Here is a 22275-nt window from a genome sequence, read left to right on the forward strand (position 1 = left end):
GCCCCTTTGTGATCTCTAAGCTCCCCTCTATCGCTCTCACTCATTCCTCAATCCTTGCAACAGCGGGCCCTCCCCAGGCACAGCGCTCCATTCTGTAGTCGTCTCGTGAGCCACAACAGGCGCCTTGAGTGGAGGCGCTCTCTAAATATAAGTTACTAGCGGAAGTACCCGGCTTTGCCCGGGTGAAAAATATATTTCTTAAAAACCTTACATATATACACACAGATACTAAGGTATTGTCAAAGCCCGGTGGGCTGTTTGTACATTTCTCCACCAACAAATATATAAGAGGCTTTCACAAGTCCAAAAAGTTGTAGAAAGTGTGGGGTAAATAGTTGATGTCAAAAGGTTTCCGAAAATTGCGGTCTCCCCCCCCCCTCAAAAAATATCTTTACCCCTCGTAGGTATATATACTAACAACACCTTACATACAACAGAGGAAGTGGTATCTATTGACTCTGTAGTAGTATCTACTGACTGTACAGTAGTATCAACTGAGCCAGTAGTAGCTACTGACTGTGTAGTAGTATTTAGTGACTGTAATAACTACTGACCATAGTAGTATTTACTGGGCCTACAGTAGTATCTACCGACTATATACTCGTAACGACTAACTGTATAGTATCTGCTGACTCTATAGTTGTATCCACTGACTATAGTAGTAACTACAAAATCTATAGCAGTATCTACTCACTCTATAATAGTATCTACTGACTCTAGTAGCTACTCACCGTGGTAGTATGTACTGACTGTATAGTAGTATGTACTGACTGTATAGTAGTATATACTGACTGTAGCAGTATTGACTGACTGTAGCGGTATATACTGATTGTTTTAGTATTTACTATAGCGGTATCTACCAACTCGATAGCAGTATCTACTATCACTACAGCAATGTATACCGACTGAGGTCGTACCTGCTATCACTACAGCAGTGCATACTGCTGTGTTGGTACCTGTGTAGTGACATAAGAAGGGAGGGGCTGCTGTAGGCTCTGGGTTCCCAGGTGGGTCCAGACGCGTAATCCCCTGGGCGCCAGGCGCTGGGTTCCCAGGGGGTCCAGACGCTTAAGCCTCTGGGCGCCGCCAACGGGGGGGGCTGTGTGTGCTCTGTGGGATGTCTGGTGGCGCACACGGCCCCACCCCTCGTTGGGGACTGGGCATATAACCGGAGCTCCCTGGACGATCGGGGCCAGTTGTAACTCAAGACCCAAGACCCACGACCAGCCATCTGAAGACCCTGGGATGCTGTGAGAGCCAGCGCTGGGACTCTGGAACTCCCGACGCTACGACCTTGTGAGGGCGAGTCCAGAGCGTAGCCAGAGTAGAGTATCTAGGCTGTGTAGCTAGGCTGTGTACCTAGGCTGTAACAGAGTATCAGGACTGTTGGAGTGTTGTATTGTAATAAAGAAGTTACATCTACAAGTGTCTCCGGAACCCGTTACATTTGGTGTTAGAAGTGGCTATGGAGACAAGAAGTAAGCCACGTACCTTCAGTCCTGACGGCGATGAAGAGGAGCAGGCAGCGATGGGGCAGCCAACGCCGGCCGACAGCGACGCTGCACCGCCGGCCGACAACAACGCCGCACCGCCGGCTGAGCAGCTGTCTGCTCCGCCGACCGCCCCCTCTCCAGCGTCGGGAGCAGAGATGGAGGAGGCGCTGCTTCGCCTCGCAGAGCTGCTCTGCGCCACCGCCTCCCTCCTGGGCGAGCTGCGGTGCTCGCGGCCGATGGCGGGAGGGAGAGAGGAGGCGCGGCGCTCGCCCGAGCCCAACGCCGCCGCCATTCCCCCCACGGATGTGAGGGACACTTCCGGGTGTGTCGTCACTTCCACCAGAGGAGCAGTGACCGCTGGGAGCGACGTCACTTCCGGGCCCAGCGTGTGCCAACCCGACGACGCCGCGTCATCAGCGCTGCGTCCCTCACCGCCGGGTGACAGCTGTTGGCAACCTAGCACAGCGCGTCATCAGCGCTGCGACCGGACAGTGAGGGCGCCATTCTTACTGTAACCAGCGCCGGGGCCGGCACATGGACCGACTCGCTGCTCGCCGCCTGTGCTGCTCTGGCCAAAGGTTGGAGGTCGGGAGACCAGGCCCCTGACACTTCGTACATTTTACGCGCTCCGGATTAATGATTTTTTTGTTGATATTTTCTTCGTTGTCGTCGGGGAGTCGTGACTGTTGTTGGGTAAACTGTGTGAAGCTTCGCCCGTGAGTGTTGTCAATGTGTGTGCGAAACTTTGCTTGTGATTGTTAACAATGTATGGTTTATATTGAGCTTTGTTCGTGATTGTTAATGTATAGCTTGTGCTGTCATTGTTAACGATGTATATACTGTATGGGGCATTTATCTTGAGATGGTGACATGCTGCCAAGGATTTGGAATTGTCATGCTGGCTCTCAAATATCTTGGGGTGCAGATCCTGACCAGGATGGCCCAGCGGGTGTTGCGTGTCTAACACGAGAGTTGTGGTCCCGTCATGCTATGGCTGACGGCTTGACCTGACAGCCCGGAGATAGAGACACTCCGTGGCATGTCTAGCCTAGTGGGCTGTGTGCTCACATGGCTCGGAGAGTGTGGTCCCGTCATGCTATGGCTGACGGCTTGACCTGACAGCCCGGAGATAGAGACACTCCGTGGCATGTCTAGCCTAGTGGGCTGTGCGCTCACAGGGCTCGGAGAGTGTGGTCCCGTCATGGAATAGCTGACGGCTTGACCTGACGGCCCGGAGATTGAAACACTCCGAGGCGCGTTGAAACAGTGGGCTGGAGATTCGTGGTGTTCAGGTGTAGTTGTCCCGTTACGTTGGGACTGTATCCCTCAGTTGTTAGGGTGCATGTTGTGCAGGGAGTGAACAATGGGTCGTCTCAGATCGGTCGGTACAGCTATATGCTGCGATGCGAGTCTTGGAGAGAGATTGGGTCTCAGATCGGTCGGTACAGCTATATGCTGCGATGCGAGTCTTGGAGAGAGGTTGGGTCTCAGATCGGTCGGTACAGCTATATGCTGCGATGCGAGTCTTGGAGAGAGGTTGGGTCTCAGATCGGTCGGTACAGCTATATGCTGCGATGCGAGTCTTGAAGAGAGGTTGGGTCTCAGATCGGTCGGTACAGCTATATGCTGCGATGCGAGTCTTGGAGAGAGGTTGGGTCTCAGATCGGTCGGTACAACTATATGCTGCGATGCGAGTCTTGGAGAGAGACTGGGTTGAAGTCCCCCCCGATATGGCCGACGTGCGCGGTTTTAGGATGGAGACGCCACGTTGGAAAGGCGGGGGGTGCAAACGGTTGACATGTAATGTGGGTGGTGGTCCTCATTGAGGGCTGCTGGGACGCAAGCACGGGATGCCTTTTGGAGATGCGGTTCATGCGTGCGGCCACCATTTATGGACAGGAACAGGCAGATTTATTTTGTTTGTGTCATGTAAATTTTATATATATATTTTTAAAATGTAGATACTGGAGCAGCCCTGAAGTGCGACTTCTTTGCCCAGTACATGGGTCGGCCCTGAAGTACGACTTCTCGACCCGGGACGTAGACAGACGTCCGGATAAGTGCGTGTAGAGGGATGCTCGACATGTTGGTCTTCGCCTTCTCTCCACCTGACGGATGGGAGGCTGGCAGGGTGGTGTGGATCCCTGCCATCCATGCGGTGATTGTGTGATTTCGGTTCGATTACCGGTGTTGGTTGTGCATCCAACGCGTCGGAATCTGTATATTTGTTGTTGTTAATTCCCCGTTTTCTATGCGGATCCCGAGGAGGGCTAGGTGGGCCGCGGGTCGTTTGTTCACGTGTCATTGCTTCACCTTTTTGTTGATTGATGCTTGTATATAGTGTAGAGTTGTACAGGTTGGTTATGGTATTTATGGTTGCTTTCTTGTTCTCTTTTCTTTTCCTGTTGAAGCTCGCGTATTTTTTTTTTCTTCTCTCTCTCCCTTTCGTTAATTTAAACTTTCTAATTATTGACAGCCGGGAGGGCTGGAGGCTACATAGAGGGGGGTAATGTAGTGACATAAGAAGGGAGGGGCTGCTGTAGGCTCTGGGTTCCCAGGTGGGTCCAGACGCGTAATCCCCTGGGCGCCAGGCGCTGGGTTCCCAGGGGGTCCAGACGCTTAAGCCTCTGGGCGCCGCCAACGGGGGGGGGGGCTGTGTGTGCTCTGTGGGATGTCTGGTGGCGCACACGGCCCCACCCCTCGTTGGGGACTGGGCATATAAGCGGAGCTCCCTGGACGATCGGGGCGAGTTGTAACTCAAGACCCAAGACCCACGACCAGCCATCTGAAGACCCTGGGATGCTGTGAGAGCCAGCGCTGGGACTCTGGAACTCCCGACGCTACGACCTTGTGAGGGCGAGTCCAGAGCGTAGCCAGAGTAGAGTATCTAGGATGTGTAGCTAGGCTGTGTACCTAGGCTGTAACAGAGTATCAGGACTGTTGGAGTGTTGTATTGTAATAAAGAAGTTACATCTACAAGTGTCTCCGGAACCCGTTACACCTGTTATGATGACAGCAGTGCATATTGTGGTGGAACCTGCTATGATTACAGCAGTGCATACTGCTGTGGTGGTATCTGCTATGATGAGAGGAGTACATATTGTGGTGGTGGTACCTGGTATGATAACAGCAGTGCATATTGACTGTACTCATCATTCACCCTCACCATTCACCACTCACAACTCACCCTTACCACTCATCCTCACCACTCACCACTCCCATTCACTATTCACCATTCACCCTCACAACTCACCACTCACCAACCTCCCTCACCAATCTCCCTCACCACTCACCCTCACCACTCACCCTCACCACTCACCCTCACCACTCACCAATCACCACTCACCCCTCACTCTCACCACTAACCCTCACCACTAACCCTCACCACTCTCACTCACCACTCTCCCTCACCACTCACCACTCACTCTCACCATTCACCCTCACCATTCAGCCTCACCACTCACCCTCACCACTCACCCTCACCACTCACCGTCACAACCACCACTCACCCTCACCACTCAACTTCACCCTCACTACTCACCATTCATCCTCACCAATCACCACTGACCAATCACCACTCACCACTCTCCACTAACCCTCACCACTCAACCTCACCACTCACCCTCAAAACTAACCACTCTCTCACCACTCACCATCACCACTCAGCACTCACCCTCACCACTCACCCTCACCACTCACCCTCACCACTCACCCTCACCACTCACCAATCACCACTCACCCCTCACTCTCACCACTAACCCTCACCACTAACCCTCACCACTCTCACTCACCACTCTCCCTCACCACTCACCACTCACTCTCACCATTCACCCTCACCATTCAGCCTCACCACTCACCCTCACCACTCACCCTCACCACTCACCGTCACAACCACCACTCACCCTCACCACTCAACTTCACCCTCACTACTCACCATTCATCCTCACCAATCACCACTGACCAATCACCACTCACCACTCTCCACTAACCCTCACCACTCAACCTCACCACTCACCCTCAAAACTAACCACTCTCTCACCACTCACCATCACCACTCAGCACTCACCCTCAGCACTCACCCTCACCACTCACCCTCACCCCTCACCGCTCACCACTCACCCATCACCACTCACAACCGCCACTCACCCTCACCACTCATCCTCACCACTCACCCTCACAACAACCACTCACCCTCACCACTCACCCTGACCACTCATCCTCACCAATCACACCCTCACCAATCACCACTCACCCGCACTGCTCACCCTCACCACTCACGCTCACCCTCACCACTCACCCCTCACTAATCACCACTCATAACCGCCACTCACCCTCACCACTCACCACTCACCCTCAACACTTACCCTCACCACTCACCGTGACCACTCACCCTCACTACTCACCACTCATCCTCACCAATCACACCCTCAACAATCACCACTCACCCTCACAACTCACCCTCACCACTCACTCTCACCACTCACCACTCACCCCTCACAACAACCACTCACCCTCACCGCTCAGCACTCACCCTCACCAATCACCACTCACCCTGACCACTCACCACTCATCCTCACCAATCACATCCTCACCAATCACCACTCACCCTCACTGCTCACCCTCACCGCTCACCCTCACCACTCACCCTCACCACTCACGCTCACCCTCACCACTCACCCCTCACTAATCACCACTCACAACCGCCACTCACCCTCACCACTAACCCTCACCACTCACCCTCAACACTCACTAATCACCTCTCACAACCGTCACTCACCCTCACCACTCACTCTTACCACTCACCCTCACCACGCACCCTCACAACAACCACTCACCCTCACAACAACCACTCACCCTCACTACTCACCCTCACCACTCATCCTCACCAATCACACCCTCACCAATCACCACTCACCCTCACTGCTCACCACTCAACCTCACCACTCACGCTCACCCTCACCATTCATCCCTCACTAATCACCACTAACAACCGCCACTCACCCTCCCCACTCACCCTCACCACTCACCCTCACCAATCACCACTCACCCTCACCACTCACCCTCACCACTCTCCCTCACCACTCTCCCTCACCACTCTCCCTCACCACTCTCCCTCACCACTCTCCCTCACCAGTCACGCTCACCACTCACCACTCACGCTCACCACTCACCCTCACTACTCACCCTAACCACTCACCACTCACCCTCAACACTCACCCTCACCGCTCACCACTCACCCTCACCGCTCTTACCACTCTCCCCCTCACCACTCTCCCCCTCACCACTCTCCCCCTCACCACTCTCTCCCTCACCACTCTCCCCCTCACCACTCTCCCCCTCACCACTCTCTCCCTCACCACTCTCCCCCTCACCACTCTCTCCCTCACCACTCTCCCCCTCACCACTCTCCCCCTCACCACTCTCCTCCCTCACCACTTTCCCCCTCACCTTCCCCCTCACCACTCTCCCCCTCACCACTCTCCCCCTCACCACTCTCCTCCCTCACCACTCTCCCCCTCACCACTCTCCCCCTCACCACTCTCCCCCTCACCACTCTCTCCCTCACCACTCTCTCCCTCCACTCTCCCTCACCACTCTCTCCCTCACCACTCTCCCCTCACCACTCTCTCCCTCACCACTCTCCCCCTCACCACTCTCCCCCTCACCACTCTCCCCCTCACCACTCTCCCCCTCACCACTCTCCCCCTCACCACTCTCCCCCTCACACACTCTCCCCCTCACCACTCTCCCCCTCACCACTCTCTCCCTCACCACTCTCCCCCTCACCACTCTCCCCCTCACCACTCTCCCCCTCACCACTCTCCCCCTCACCACTCTCTCCCTCACCACTCTCCCCCTCACCACTCTCACCACTCTCACCACTCTCCCCTCACCACTCTCACCACTCTCACCACTCTCACCACTCTCACCACCTCCTCCCCCTCACCACTCCTCACCACTCCTCCCCCTCACCACTCTCCCCCTCACCACTCTCACCACTCTCACCACTCTCCCCCCTCACCACTCTCACCACTCTCCCCCTCACCACTCTCACCACTCTCCCCCTCACCACTCTCCCCCTCACCACTCTCCCCTCACCACGCTCTCCCTCACCACTCTCCCTCCTCACCACTCTCCCCCTCACCACTCTCCCCCTCACCACTCTCCTCCCCTCACCACTCTCTCCCTCACCACTCTCCCCCTCACCACTCTCACCACTCTCACCACTCTCACCACTCTCCCCCCTCACCACTCTCACCACTCTCACCACTCTCACCCACTCTCACCACTCTCCTCCCCCTCACCACTCTCACCACTCTCCCCCTCACCACTCTCCCCCTCACCACTCTCACCACTCTCACCACTCTCCCCCTCACCACTCTCACCACTCTCCCCCTCACCACTCTCACCACTCTCCCCCTCACCCCTCTCCCCCTCACCACTCTCACCACTCTCCCCCTCACCACTCTCACCACTCTCCCCACTCTCCCCCTCCTAAAGGAATCTACAACCTTCGATTCGTCCTTAGTGCGATTCAAGGAATCGATTCCTGGCATTTTGGGGGTTTACATTTTGAACGACAGAGTTTTATTTTCATTGATATGTTATGTTTTAATGTTTTCAGGAGTTTTTAATAACATTTTTGCCCCGGTCAACGCCGGATATTTCCCGTTCGTAGCAGTTTATATCGACTTTAACCAACTTATAGTAAACGGGAATCGTCCGAATCTAAAGGAATCTACAACCTTCGATTCCTTTTCGCGATTCAGAGAATCGATTCTTGGCGCGTCGGGTTTAAGAGTAATTACACACTTGTATTTTCATTGGTATGTAATGTTTTAAAGTTTTCAGAAGATTTTAAATGTATTTTCCCCCCGGGCAACGCCGGGTATATCGAGTTTATACCACAAAGTCGTCGCTTGACACGGGTGGGGTGTCGAGGCCTAGTACCGTGCAGAGCCTCCGGCCTTGCCTAGATTGCCTATCCAGCAGAGGCTCCGTACTGGGGCCAATACCCCCCCCCCCCGCGCTACAATAATACTGTCTAATCGCTATAATTTTATTATCTACCGACCCTATAATAGTAATTGCACACATTGGGGTGGAAGGGGAGTAAAGAGGACGTGAAACTTTGATGAATTTACCTCAGAATCGCGTGTTAATGCGTGCGCATATTTTTAATGGTAATTCAAAATGGCGTCCACCCCGCAGCGAACGCGTCTCTCTCTACCCGTTGCCAGGGGCAACCGCCGTGGTCCGCGCCGGCCGGCAAGAGTAAATAAATAAAGCGTTAAATAAATAAATAAAGATAAATCGCACTAAATCGATAATCGGTCCGATTTAAAGTTTAGAGACGAAAAATCGGAAATGCCTAAGTTTACCGCGGGGCCGGGGGCGTGCCCACCTGCAAAATGTAATCTCGCCGAACCCCACGGTCCGAGAGCTAAATCCCCCGGTAGGGAGCGTACGCGGACGGACGGACGGACGGACGGACAAAAAATGAATTATATAGGTTAGATACCTCGCTATGCGAATATTCAATATACGAAGTTTCAGTATAACGGTAACAAATAATTAAGTATAATTATAAATGAATACACTGAGATTAATAAATAAGACAATTATCCAATAAAATAATATTGTAATAAGATAATGGATTCTTGAGCGTTGAGCATCCCGATGGTCAGAATGTTTGTTTACATTCGTCTCGGCCAATCAGCGCGGAGTGTTTGGTAGGCAACAACAACAACTCACGACTGCACCGAAGACGACACGAGGGAGTTCTATCGAGATTTGAAGTTTTCGTGACTGCAGGGATCCATTATTATTTATTGTTTTATATTTTTATTATTTTATTATTTCCCTTCTACGTGACTATACCGAAAGAACCAATAATATACTAAACTGTTTCTTTTATTTGTCAGGTTTTTATTATTATTTTATTATTTGAATACTGGCGCAGTATAAAATGTAATATTATTTTCACGGAGTGACCAATACGGTCTGAGCTGGTCTGTAATAAGATAGGGCCAGTGGTAAGGGGTCCACAGCTCTGCGGTATTGCTGTCGATCGAGATCGCCAAAGTGGTGACGTCATGTCTTATTGTTGTCGGTGACGTCACCGCAAAAGGCCGCCGACAAACCCTCGGTACGATGACGTCACCAGCCCCCCCCTCGCGCGGCCGCCGTCGAATGTCGTCACGGCGCCGCTTCCGCTCATGCGCATTGCGGCTGCGTGACGTCACCGCCCATCCCCAGCAGGCACGAGAGGCGCAGTTGAAGAGTTCGCGCGAGCGGGCGGCGTCGTCGGCGCTGTGAAGAGGGGGGACGACGTGGAGACAAACAGCAACCCGAGCGGCCAGAGAACGCGGCTTTCACCACCACCACCACCTCCTCCTCCCTCCTCGTCTTCTTCTTCCACGCCGAGGTGAGCGCCTCCGCGATGTTTCGCGCCCCACCTCGAGCCCAGGCGGGCGGGCGGTGTCGACCGCCCCCCCCCCCTCCAGCCCAGCCGCTCGCATTTCCCAGCGCGCATAAGCGACCGCCGTTCCGGAGCTCGCCGCCGATTGGGCGGCGCGTCCGGCACGTGGCGCCCGTTGTCCAATCGGACGGCCGCGCTCGCGTGTCCGCGCTGCCAATTGTAATGGAAGGGCCCAGGGGGACCTCGCGAACACTGAGTGGCGTCGAGAGCGCAGAGACGGCGGCGGCGGCCCCGGGCAGCCGCTTGAGCCGACGGGGCTGCGCTTACCAGCGAGCGGCCCAAGCGCGGCGAGCATTGACAATGACACGTGGCAGCAGCAGCAGCACGCCGCCGCACTCTCCCGTTCAAGTGTCGCAGTCGGGTCACGAGAGGCGGCTTCCGTGACGCGGCTTTGTTGGGAAGTGGCTCTGCTGCTGCGGCTGCTGCTGCTGGGTGTGGTGGTGGTGGCGGGGTGAGAGAGGCGGCCTGGGCTCGCTCGCTCGCTCACTCAGCGCGGCTAATTTCACGCGTTAGGTCCCGGCGATAATCCTCATGAGGGGTGGCGTCATTATTAATGATGGTGTTCTCACAGCTTCTTTCTTCGCGCGACGCAGGTAAAATCTCCACGTCACGCGATGTTTACACGGTGGGCTGGGGGTCGGTGACTCGTGCCGCCTTGGCGCGCGAAAGCTGCCGAACACGGCAAGGCGAAGAGGACCCTGCGCACCGCACCCCCCGTGTAGCCCGTGTAGCCCGGGGTTGACTGCCGCTCTGCTCGAGCGAACGCCGATGAAGGGCGTCACGGCACACGGCGCGGGTGGTGATGCTTGTGCCCCGCGCCTCCGATCACGTAGGGGCTGAAGAAGTTTAACCTGCAGTACATAGACGTCGGGCAGCATTCGTGCCTCCAGGGTTGATGTTTACACATCACGGTGTACTCAAATGTTTATGGTCTCCGTCAAATACAATATATACCAAGGGTACACGCGTAAGCGGGTTTAACCGTGCGAGAGTAAATACGGTAACCTGTACACACGCGAATTTTCCAACGGTTTGAGAGTTCTTGCCGACAAAAGTGAAATTAAACAAGACCCCCTACGTGCAAATAATATACAGCTACAGATATCTCAAAAAAGTACACTTCCATCCGCGCTTTCGCTGCTTAGCTAGCTTAGTGCATCCTTCACGTGGCGAGATCGGTGCTGTGTACGTACGGTGGTGCCACGTCGTGTACGGGCTGGATGTACGGCCGGAGCTCGTGACATGGACCAAGGTCGACGAGTGTACGACAGCGTCACCACCGTCGTCACAAGCCCCCATTGATCATAGTCACCATCGTGACGGTAGTCAACGCTCATTCGGTGCAAATACAAAATCATAACTCGGCCATGTCTACGGTCGTACGGATGTCGAGGCGCCGCCACTGCGTCTGGCTCGGCAACAAGCGGCAACACGGGGACGCCGCGACTCAAAACTACCTTAATTTCGCATATGCAGTTCTCGGAATCTCCCTTCTGTTGCTGGGTTTATGGGTATTTTTTTTAAACATCTACTTTAAATACCAAACCGTGTTTCCTGTACCCACGATTTACGTTCATGGGTTTTGTATCGCCCCGTGCGCTTCGTGTACGGTACAGCATTTAGCGATTATGTTGGCTGCTCATTCACCTCGACCCTTCCGCGTACTGTGTGGCTTGTGCCTCGGCTGCACGTTAGTGTGGTTTTTTTGGTCAACGATGCAAACTCGAATGTTACGATCGTTTTCGTCACGTTAGCACCGACGGTAAATTTGCGTTCTTGGCTTAAATATTTTTGAGTAAATCTTTTAATCGATGTTGCTGTCATCAACGGTGGGGTTAAGTTGTAAGAATGGAACGGGGGAGCATAGGGCATCCGCTCGTAGCTGTCAATAGATATGCAGCACTGTACAGACTGTGCTGGCTTTACTGGTCCAGATGACTCAGACACCCTCCCTGACGGTTCATCCCTCAAAGAGATCGCCCAGAAAGCGCGCGATATAGAAAGATCACAAAAGCGAAGCAGGATTGAGCCTGGATAGTGGTTTTAATAGACGACCACCATCAATCACAGGTTAAGTTGTGTCCAGCAGAAGACGGTTGCGGCAAATCCATTATGCCACTGTGCTATGCTCCCACATATATGCTTGCCACCTTCAATCTGCACTGACCAGCGTTGTGAAATTAGGTCAATGTTTGACATGGCGTGGAGACGTCTTAATCCAGCAGTGGATTTCAAAAGGGGGGCCGTGCACATGCTTACAATAAAAACGTCGACGATGTTCAGTGTCGTTTCATGTCCAGTCTCAAGTGGCTGGACAGGAACCATCTTCTCATGCTGCTAGAGAAGCCTTTTTATTTTTGGGTGAGAGCACAGGATGTGAACCCAGGACCTCGGTGGTGCTGGCTGTGTTATCTGACACGGGTGTAAGATAAACCCCACTGAGCCACCCAGATTCTGTTTCAATTAAACTGGAACGCGCCCGTGTGTCATTTTGACAGTAAAGTGCTCTTTTTAAACAACACTCCTCTGAAGTGGCAAGGCAGCGCGACATTCCACAAGTGTAGTTCTGTGCGGCAGCATCCAAATAGTTTGCACAAGTTCTGCATTATTGCCTGCGGTAAGGCTGCATTGGGCATCTCGGTGTTAAAAGTAAGACCGCTTTGGGCACTGGCGGAGCCATTTGGGCTGGGGGGTGGCACGTGCCCCCCCCCCCCAATGATCCGATCGAAATCTCTAATTTTGATCGGATCATTGGGGTTTATTAGCAATAAATCGGCATTTTGCGACCCCCACTGCCGCTGTGTAGCATATTATAGGACAATGAGTCCATAATTGGCAATAAGTAACGGCAAAGCAGTTATAAGTGACTCAGAATTGTGCGCAGTTGCGTATACAGTACACGACTTCTCTGAAGGCATACCTTCAGCGAGCGCGATGCCGATCACACACGGTTCGAATTCGACCCTCGATCGATGACTGCGCCAACGCCGCACACGCGTCGAATTAAAAGCAAGGGACAAGTCCTTACTAACAACTCCTATCATTCTTCATTGCTGGAGGGGTTGTCCCCCTACCTGAAAATCCTGGCTCTGCCATTGGCTTTGGGCATCTCAGTGTTAAAAACAAAATTGCATTGCTGATTAAAGTGGAACACTGCCCACGGTGAATCCAGTCGGCACAATCGGGCAAAGTCATCGGTCGTGGAAAATGCGCTTCTGAAAGTGCATGCGAAAGTGATTATAAAAATGTGTTTTGGGTTACTTAAAAGTCAAAAGGGCCTTAGCATTCATAAGGTCTTTTTAATAAAATTTGATTGGCACATCTTACTTCATCTTCTTGGTTCTTTCGGTAAAGTCACGTAGAAGGGAAGTAATGAAATAATAAAAATAAAACTATAATTATTTTATTACTTCCCTTCTACGTGACTTTACCGAAATAACCAAGAAGATGAATGCCTGCAGTCACGAAAGCTTTAAATCGAAATTTAAAATGATCTTACTTCAGTTCGCATGTCCTTCGTTTAACATATCCATGTGACTTTTTACTTAAAATGGCCCACCAACAATATGTATCCATCACTGCAAGCATCTTAGCCAAAACAATCGGGTACAAGAGGGGAATATTTTCGACATGGCCTCACTTTCTTATGTTAACACACTCATTCACTAGCCACTGCCAAGGGCCCTTTGCAGTGACAGAAGTGGTTCAGGTATGTTAATGGGTTTCCAATGCCGAAAGTATTTTAAAGCCTGATCCAGCCGCCAGGAAGGAAAACGTTCTCCTCTCCTGTTGCAAAGTTAATTCATGTAACCGACAAGAAAATAGCACACCGCTGAAAAGTACACAAAGCAGCATGTACAGAGATGTATTTAAATATTAATGTTAAATAACTGGTCTTAGGAAGGATACAATACGATGAAGGCTGATGGACGAGACTGGTGACAGAATTGCAGTCAAATGTGGGGTGACGCCTAAAACGGGGGTCGGCAACCTGTGGTTCTTTAAGGGCTGCTTCGTGACGTTATTTGTTAAGGACCACCGTCTCATTCACCACGTGCATTGCGGCTCTTGAAATGTTCAGCATTTTTTTTTACCGAATTGAGAAAACGGCTCCCCTTGTTATTTTGGTTTCTGACCCCTGGCCTAAGAGGATGACTACTGCGGGCGTGGAGCGATGAGCTCAACTCCTGCGCAGGGGCGAGGTAGGATTGTTGCATTGCAGGACCGTGAGGGATGGCAACAGTGTGGAGAGGTCTTTATTCGGCAGTGGATGGGTCATGAATGCTGATGATGATGAATGTGAGTAATGCTGTTGAGAGCTACTAGCTCAAGCTATAAGCAACTGTCAACGTGAGCAATGAGGCAGCACTCAGAATTTTAGGTCACGTGTTAATATTAATCTATGTAAATTGGTGTATTGTTTATAGTCTAGTTTGCTGCCTATGTGCTAATACATGAACAACAAATCTCGTATGAATTGCTGTTGCTGGGAACATTTATATTATTCTGATATTCTTCACTGGTGATGTAATAGAATACATGTTTTTCTTTAACCAATGAATGATCAAATAACACTGATGCCCAGTGAAATTTAACCTTTATTTCAAAGTCAAAGTGTCTATATTATGTAGATTATTTTGCTGCTATAAATTTCCACATGATGGACCACTTCGTTGAGTTATCATTTGTGGCCGTGTCGCTTCTGAAAAAGAAGCTAATAGCTCTGTGGGCTTTACCTGGTAAAATAACAATAGTTTACTTTACAGCGGTGGTAGTGCAAGCCTGTATAACCCATCACTGTGGAGGGAAGGGTTGGTGGATCGTACAAATGTTGTGAAACTCCCTTTCCGTGGGCATCGAGGTGCCCTACCCTGACTTGCCGTGAAAACATGGCTACACCAAATGTGAACTCCACCTGTTCCATCTGTATGGGATAGTATTGCCACCTCGCATGTGTGGCTTCCTCTGGGTGTTCTGGTTTCTGCCCACATGTATATAAACACTTTATTTATTGGCCGATAACACCCTCGTGTATATATATATATAGAGGACAACAGAGCTTGGGCAGTTGCTGGTACTAGCTCACTTGCATGGCTGCTGCCTTCCCATTTGTATGGTTCCTCGCATCTCTGGAGTAATTATCTCACTTCCAGAGTTAGAAAATACTGTGCGGTAGAACGTTGCCAGTTGATATACGTAAATATATTTATCTATTTTCCCCAAAAAGCTTTATCGTGTCCTAATTCTTTCAGATGGTACCTACGCTGGGATGGTTCTCAATTCCGTTTTGAACATTTTTGCAGGTAGGAGAAAACCGAAAAAAACTGAGGAAAATAAACTCCTTTAAAAAAGTTTTTAAAAAACAACGGTTTTATTAACAACTTCGTTTAACTCGCGGTCGAGAAGTACGTCAATGGCGCCTGAGCCACGCGGGCACCTGATTTTTGCGTGAGCCGATTCCACAGTTTAGAGACCACGGTGTTTTTGACCTACACAATATATAAATAATAAGGCGTCCATACAAAATGTACATTTTTTAAAGTAGCAAATTAATTGATTAATCGATGCCGATTTTGATACAGGCATGCATTGTCACCGGATCTCAGTACATATGCAAAATGTAGAATTGATTGGACAACGGGAAGTGGACGAAATTTTTATCACAAGATTTGACCACGACAAACGGAGGAATCAAATAAAACCGTTGAAAAACACAACACACACTTCCACACAAGCGGACACGGTTTAAATATAGCTTCGCAGACCACCTGTCAAAAAGATACTTGCTTGAAACTACCTCTTTACAACACCTCACTGTAGAGTGGTTACAGAGTTTCCATGGTTGTAAATGAGGAACTTGATTTGAGCTGTGAGTGTAACATTTCTAGTCTCTTGTTTCCTGCAATGTATCCTTCAGTATGAGCTTTTGTGTCCCTGTACTGTCATTCGTCATTGCTTTTCGGGGAAGACCATGTAATCATCTGACCAACTTTGTGTTGTTAAGCCCCCCCACTGCCACCATCCAACTATTGCGTGTGCGTGCATTTAATTTACCAGTTATTATTATTGCTTCACCCTGCCGGTGAGTTGAACAACAATTCACACAATCCTATTCAGCAATCGGATACGACATTTCTCTTGAAGCTGCATCATCGGCACCAGATCCAGAAAGTCAGAGCATTTATCCAGGAAGTCGGAATGACCTCGTCATCTGACGAGGCACAATCAATCAGATGCAATAATTGGCTACAAATGCCAACTTGTGAAAAGACGCTGATGGTCAAAGGAAACATCATCGGTGACGTTTCAAGCAAGGGCCCTTCATGGCACAAATAGAGAAGCCAGATAGTGCCGTGAAGAAGGGCCATTGCCCGAAATGTTGCTTATTATTATATATTATTATTATTCCTTTTAAGGCCACAGTGTTATTGACGAATGCGTTGATTTTTATTTGTCATTCGCCAATACAGTATCACCAATTATTGTTGGCTTATTATGTTATGTTGTTTTTCATCACCCGCCCTCGAACGCACTTCAGAAATACAATCCTGCAATGGTCACAGGGATGTATGGCCGTGCACGTGTCTGCTATTTTTGTGGTGTTGTAGCAACGGCCTCGAAAGAGTATTGCTTTCCCACGCTCGGCCTTTGCACAGCGAGTGAAACTGACAAAAAAAACTTAAACTGAGAGCGGAATTGTGATTGCGAGGATGCCACACAGACCAAGCGGAGCGGTGCGTTTCGTCCGTCTCTGTCCCAAGGATGCGATGAGCTCAGAAACCATCGATGTCGACCCCTCGCCGTGATGACACAGTACTTGCTACACCTGCAATCGTCCATTGATTAGTCTTCTCACGCTGACGATTCACGCTTCGGAGGCGCACATGTAAGAATCGATTATGTACCGTCATTGCATGTTATCTTTGCAGCATGCATGTGTACGTCACCATGAGGCGAATATTGGGAAAACATGAGACTGACAAACAAACATGATGAGCGTCGATGCTTAAATCAAATTGCGAACCACAAATTGTGACTGTTCATCAAACCGTGCTGTAGTTGGGGTTGTGGTGGGATGGGAATTGCAGCTTGCTTAGTGCTTAGCGTTGATTCCCTCCCACTGTTCACGGCTGGGGGATGACAGCTGACTGGGAAATGTGGAATGGATCGATGAGATTCTTGAGTGTTTTGACTTGACCAGGAATCAAACGGAGATATCCTGGCCCTTAATTTGTGTTAGTCTTGGCGTGGGTGGCGCATCTCTGCAACAAAGCACTGTGCTGGCAGGGTTGGTGAATCACGTAGAGATTATCATCATGTGTGACACTGAGCTAGTAGTCGTAGTCCTATCAGGTGATACCTGTACAGAACGTTATGCAAAATTACGCTGCTGAACTATCCCCTGGTGGTGTGTGCGTGTTTGTTCCCCTGTGCACTTTTGTTTCCTCTGCCACTCACAAATACTTATTAAGTTATTAGCTGAAAATCCCAAGCACAATCCTGTTAACAAATAACACTGCTGACTCTTTACCCAAAGCAGCTTCACCAAGTGCAGGACACTGTCTAAGGTGGCACTCCGTGACAGCCACTCTCACAATCGCAGCTTTTAAGTTCAAATCTCAGTCGGTGATACAATTGAGCACATACAGCTTTCTCGAAACTGGCCCTCGCCGTGTCTACGTGGTGTTTACACCACGGTTATCAGGCGTTTTTTTGCATAACTGAAGCCCATTCCGAGCTTTGTGTGCATGTGAAGCGAGCCTCCGGGTGGGGGGGGGGGGTCTGAGCTAGCGCTGTGTTTCAGTGATGCTCATTTCTCTGCTTGCAAATGTCCCAATAAACTCCAGGCTAAAGTTAAATGTTCACCGAGCGTTGTCGCTTGTTAGATCGTTGGGCTGTAAAAAAAAGTCGAATTAAAAAAAATGTGCAAATAAGCCCAATGTTTGTGTTCTAATTTGCATAGCAGTACCCGCAGGTTGTGCACATGACCAGATCACCTGGAATGCACCTGGTCTCATCAGATCTTGGAAGCTAAGCAGAGTTGAGCCTGGCTAGTGTTTGGATGGGTGACCACTATATATATCGTGGGGTTGTTGGCTGCTACTGGTCTAGTTTGTCAGCAGGAAACAGTTAAGAAAAATCCATTGTTCCTGTACTATTCTCCCAAACATGTATGCCACCTTTATTGACTGGCATGGTGAAGTATGGGTTAAATAAACAATTTTTAGTTTAACATGTAGGCTTTCGCGACCAATAGACCGCGTATATATATGTGAACCCCAAAAACCTATCTTATAAACTATTTATATTTTACTAGGTCAGGTCCACTGAGCTATATAGCTCTTTTTAGAAGCGACTTGGCTGCAAGTGATTGCCGAGTGCATTGAATTATCACGTGGAAATATATAGCAACCAAATAATCTAAACGCATGTTTCAAAATTTGGTAAAACTGGAGGACCCGGATAAAAAATCCATGCCACAATGGGGAGAACATGGAAACTTCAAATATACAGGAGACGTCAGGGTCGGGATTGGCCCCACAACCTCCTGTATATCAGGCGAGGTAGTTAACATCTCACCACCTGCCATGGGGGGGACCGTCGTCCAACAGGTTATTGACAGCAGGGACTGTACCTGCGCTATCAGGTAGATTTTTTTTTATCTATCGGCCTCGAGCACACAGGAGTGGCTTAACCACCGTGCCTCATTTCCAGCGATAAAGCCCTGCCTGAGAATCTGGATAATCCCCCGAGCTCACGGGTGCCGTCACCGGTGTGGCTGCGACGAGGCCGCCACGTGTTAGCGCCGCGGACCCTGGACCCCGGCTGGCCAGTGCGGCGAGCGCTGCACGCAGAACGACGAGAGACGCTCGCCTTGGAAGGTGGCTCAACGAGACCGCATTCCGGGACCCAGCGACGGCGCTCCGGGGCGAAAATTGAGAGAGCGAGCGAAGCCGCGGGCGGATCGCGGCCAGTGAATGATCTCTCTCCCTGGTCGCGTGGATTTTTTTTCTCCCTGTCCTCCGGTTTTTTACCTCCACATTTAGAATCAACGTGCGTTTCGAGTATTTGACTGCTGTAAATGTCCACACGATAAGCCACTAGGTTGAGCTGTCATTTGTGGCCAGGTCACTTCTGAAAAAGAGCTACGTAGCTCGGTGGGCCTTACCTGGTAATTTTTTTTTAAAGAGTTAAAGAATATCAACCCTGAATCCACTGCTGGAAGGAGAAGGGCTGCTCACTGCAATAGGTTGTGGGGATTATTTTACCTTGCTTCACCACGCTGGTCAGTGCGGGTTGGTGAAGGTGGGGAACATGGGAGTGCAGTGCAATGTATTTTTCTGCACTGCCCACTTAGCCCCACACATCCTGCGACACCTGTTGCATGGAGCTCACTCGTGCGAGCGTTGTCCAGGCTCAAGTCTGCTTAATTTCTGAGAAGAGGTTGGGTGCATTCCAGGTGATTTAACGATCATCGGCGCCCACTCTCGGTGAATTGGTGGATTGTCATGGTTCAAGTTTAGGTTCAGAATATCAACAAAATTGTGTCATTTGTACCTTCTCTTATATTCAGTCTTGTCTCATTGGTTCAAATAACTTGAAGCAGTATGTTCCGCTATAATTTTTACAAATCATTCAATTATCAATTCTTAACCATATGCACCAGTACCTTCATCAAGAATTGATTTAATTTGTAATTGTTTCCCCGCACCTCCGATTAGCACGGTTGGCTAAGTACGTTACGAAAGAAGTTCAACATACATACATAGATTCACACAGATACCCATAGACTCGCACAGAGACCCATAGTTGGTTGTCCTTTCCCCCGCACCTCCGATTAGCTCGGTTGGATACATACGGTGTGAAAGAAGTTCAACATACCGCGATCCCTCGTCAACCGCGGGGCGTCGGTTCCTGGAAGAGGCCGGCAAGTCCGTGGTTGGCAAAGTACAGGGGGCCTATCAGAAATTGGGGGAACCACGGCCATGGTCAGACTCATAGCTAAAATAACTCTCCTCTTTATTAACTAAACACTGAATAAAATACAGTACATGACACAATTGATGACTATAATGAGCCAAGAATGTCTGTGTCCCACGTGTGACGTCACTCCACGTCAGCCAGCCCCCCTCATTAATAATCATGAGCAGGTGACGTCCTCCACATGGACCCCCTCTCATTAATAAGCAGGAGCAGGTGACGACACTCCACATCAAACAGCCCCCCTCTTAATAATCATGAAGTGGGGACGTCTTCTAAATGGACACCCCCCCCATTAATAATAATTAGCGGGTGACGTCACTCCACATGGGGGGGCGAGGCGCCTCCTCCCCCCTCCTCAGCGTCAACTTACAACCCTAACTACAAAGGCAGAACCCTCACGTCACGCGATCTCCGTGACGCTATTGAGACATAGAAGTAAAAAGGACGTCATGATGAACAAGGGATTATTACGTTTCAATGAAATAAGTCTCTGTCACCGCGGTCTTACAAATTCCACACTAATTGATGCAATTATTATCACATCGCAGTCTGCTTGTCGCTTGCAAGTTTAACATTTACTGAAATACACCCGTCCTTGAACGGGCAAAAGGCTAGTAACATAATATATAAATCAACATTACATTAACTTTACATACCTTTAACAATAGTGATGACAATGAGATGATGGTGGTGGTTATAAGGAAGCGGGGCTCAGCCCACCCTCTTCCTCCAGGTCATGCGTCATTGGAATGGAATCGGAAGAAAAACTAAAACAAAATAACTTCATCAGTACCAGGCTCCCACAAGGCCATGTGGAAGGGCGTGTGGTACAGTTTGGCACCAGCTATCATTGAGTGCAGTCCTATCGCTACAGTTCTCTGCGGTGAGTACATTAGAATGTCTCTAAATAAAATTAACGCTCACCCCTTGCGCGTTCCGAGGTTCAGTGGTGAACTAGACACCCACCCTGCAACTTGCAGATCTCTCGCAATGGGAACAGGTTAATGTGAATGCAGTTGCGATGGGGCAACGTGGTCTATGCGCTGCGAGAATTACAATAATACAGTACTGTACACCAAAACAGACGGACGGCTGATGAGTTACGCAGAGCCAGAGGTGGCCACAGGTAGCCACCCGTGTGGTCCCGCGAAATTTGTAAATGCTTGTTGCGGACCACGTGCTGACCCATGGATACTAAAATTTCAAGGCCGTGGTCGGTTAATTGGTATACAGATAATCAACCGAGTATACATGGATCCTTGTCATGGGACATCCCTTGCCAGTATAAAAATATAAGAATAGATTTTACCCTTTCCGGATCCGTTTTTGGCAATTCCACGGTTGGCGAGGGATTGCTGTGCGTATGTACAAACACGCCTGCTGTCTGTAGGGAACTTGAGCGAAAAACAAATTACACTGTACTGTCAGCTGTGTTCAGTGCTGGTCTAACAAAGACCTCGCGTTCATAAATAAACAGGTAAGATTGTTTCAACACGATGCCAAATAATATTTCATTCATTGACCCACTGCAGCTTTCAGACAAAATATACATTGCTCAGAAGCATTTGCTTAAAGTAAACTCTGGAATGGTTTTATCCTCGGGCCAACCTCGCCAGTGGTGTCTGGCCTGTTAAATCAATGTCACAGGGTAGCTTCATGTTATGAGTCTCACGATACTAGGAAACATTAATCACATTGCAGGAGTGTATACATAGTTGTTCAAACCAGCACCGTGCTGATGAAACTTAGTGAAGTTGAGAACATACTGAGGTTTGCATTACTGACTTAACAAAATGCGACTGGGATACATTGGTACAAAGGCTCCATGAGTAGATGGGAGTCACAGTTATTCCATTGTAACAATGACACAAACCCCCATAATGTAATAATAATTAGGTAAAACCTCCTCGTTAATCCACTGCTAGATGAAGCCTTTACCACGTGTCGATCGTAGGGGTTGTTTGACCATACTTTGCCGCTCTGACAGGGTGGGTGAGTGAGGTACTCCAGGACTGGTTGACATTCCTCGCCACTGATATTAACCATGGCTCGGAATCATAACTCGGGTCGGTGAAATTCATAGCGCAGTGCGCCAATGGCTGGGCCATGTACGCCTCCTACAGGGATTTACTTCACCTATTAAAGCCAGCGCAAGAAAGTAAAGGTCTTGATATCTTACTCACGACTAACCCGGCATTGCTTCTTACAAGCCTGTTGATGCCACCCAATGTGGCAGTAGCTGCCTTGTTGAGCACCGTTTGTTTTGCGCAGTGATTGAGAGAAAAAAGATGCGAACGCAACATTCATCGTCGAGTA

The 22275-nt window shown here is 50.0% G+C and overlaps 1 protein-coding gene across 4 annotated transcripts in view; it reads left to right on the forward strand.

Moving 5' to 3' along the window:
* Positions 1-9718: 9718 nt before the first annotated feature.
* CAB39 (calcium binding protein 39) overlaps positions 9719-22275 on the forward strand; it is a 56327-nt gene continuing 43770 nt past the window's right edge. For 3 of the 4 annotated variants that reach the window (XM_061570291.1, XM_061570290.1, XM_061570292.1), the window contains exon 1: positions 9719-9921. The gene's annotated coding sequence lies outside the window, so the exon portion shown is untranslated. Of the gene's footprint in view, positions 9922-10446; positions 10569-22275 lie in introns of those variants that run through there. The other variant, XM_061570293.1, reaches the window with a different exon arrangement.

The sequence above is a fragment of the Lethenteron reissneri genome, chromosome 45 (assembly GCF_015708825.2).
Source record: "Lethenteron reissneri isolate LAM-NWPU_2019-01 chromosome 45, ASM1570882v1, whole genome shotgun sequence".
NCBI lineage: Eukaryota > Metazoa > Chordata > Hyperoartia > Petromyzontiformes > Petromyzontidae > Lethenteron > Lethenteron reissneri.